Raw genomic sequence first — 2,187 nt, 5'->3', positions numbered from 1 at the left:
CTGATTCCTCTTTCCTAATTCTAAGCGTCTCCTCCAATGGGCTTTCGGTCTCTTCCTACGTATGCCAGCCCACTCCCCTTCTTCCGCGCTTTGCTCCAACTATGGGCTCCCCTTCTCCTTATCCTTATGACCCATTATTTGCTAAGTGGGCCTTCCCCTATTATATGATTTTTAGCCCAAACAATTTGCCCCAAATTTTTTGTGAAGTACGCTTCGAGGTGTCGAGCAAGGGATTTACGTAATCGTCTGTTAAAACCCTAAGCCGTCATTTTCGCTCCTTTTCATGCACCCCATCATTTCAGCCGTCCTTCCCCTCTTTTATCGCACCCTACTCCCTCTCTCTTCCTTTATAACCTCATCCTCCACCCCCACTTCCATTAATTACTTTTCATAAAAACTCCCCATTTCTCTTCTAAAACCCTTAACCTCCCTCTTCTCTCACCTTGCACGCTCCACTGTTTCATCCTCCATCATCCCTTCCACCAGGTATTTCCCTCCTCTTTTCTTCTTAATTTCCATTTTCTCTTTCTTCACAATGGGCAAAACCCGACACTTCTCATCAACTTCCACCCCGACTAACCGTAATCCTGACCCGATCTTCCCTTCTCGGGGACTCTTCACTTACCCCCATGACTGTGACTCCGTCTTGACTCCTGCTGACATTCCCATGATCAAGGGCTTGCCCGGTCTTGGTGATGGGGTGGATATTTCCATCCCTGAACCGGGTCAGAAAGCTGATGCCCTTCGTCCCGGATGGGTTTGTTTTTATCTATACTCGTTTAGATATGGTCTCCGTTGAAGGAAATGTAGATTCATATACATGTTAACATACTCTTATATGTCTAAATAATTTGTCATAAAATTAATTACGGATTTTATGCATGCAAACAAAATAACAAAGAGAAGAAATCATGTTCTTACAATGGGTATTTCGGATTTAAAGGGCACAAAAGAAATCTCCTTTTCTTTTGTTCTTGAGCTTTCCTTATGGAAGAATAAAGATCTAAGTGTAAGATCTCTCCCTATGAATTATACCCAAGGCTTTCTCTTAATCTAATTAATATTATTTGAGCTAGTATAATATTAATCTAGGTAGAAAATTGAACCAAAAATTTATAAAACATTTATATTATTTCGGTTTTATGAGAGAAGATGAGGAGGATTTTTCTTCTCACTAGAACTTGATTTTGGATGATGATGTTAGAATGAAAATAATACACTACACTTAGTATATTATTAGGTAAAAATTATAGAAAAACAATGATAGTTTTTCTTCCCCAAAACCGTGTAAGAGGAGAGCTATTGGGGAGCCAATGCATGGAAAAATTGTTCTTCACAAGGAACAATAGGCTTGCATGCCTAGACTTGCTTTTTCATCATTATGTTTTATCAACTAAATAAAACAATTAACTAGCTTAATGCTCCCCAATTTTTCGGCACTTTACATAATATGGATCCCATATTATTTTTGTCAATTGTCAATGTGTCACATGTCATATGTGACATAAATATGTTATGTATTTTTAACATATTAAAAACAACGTATTAATAAAAAATACGTCACATACAAAAATCGACTTAGTAATTTCATAATTACTTGTGCCAAAATATTTTACCATTTATAAATTTCAATCGATTGAATTTATAATAATTCATTCATTTTAATTGTTACATTAAACAATTTATTTCATCCGAGTAATTATACAATTTAATTACTCAGATCGTATCTCATTTAATCACATTTCAATTTGATACGTAAATTTTACTTCCAAAATCGTCCGTCAATTTTCAAGTAATTTAATTAACTCGCAACGTTATACGATCAATTAAATAATCAATTAAGAGTGTTGCCCTTTAGGTATGACCTAGGGGGTCAACTGATCACCACCGTCACACGACAGTAATGTCAAACTCTAGTCAGCCAATCATTACCGATATATGTTGACCAGTTGACAGTAACAAAATTACTTCCCAATTGTATTCTTTAAAATGAGATTTAATAATGATATTTAAATCATGTGATCGCATTATTGTTGAGGACACATTTCCTAACAATCTCCCACTTGTCCTCGACAAGTGTGCGTCACCAATTCTCTTGTCCTATTACTATCTCCCACTCAATGCAAGGTGTCTTTCAGGTCGTACTTGCAAGTGATCATATCGAGAGCGGTTTCCTCGATCTGGAGA

Source organism: Silene latifolia, chromosome Y, assembly GCF_048544455.1.
Source record: "Silene latifolia isolate original U9 population chromosome Y, ASM4854445v1, whole genome shotgun sequence".
NCBI lineage: Eukaryota > Viridiplantae > Streptophyta > Magnoliopsida > Caryophyllales > Caryophyllaceae > Silene > Silene latifolia.
Note: the sequence above shows the minus strand (reverse complement) of the source record.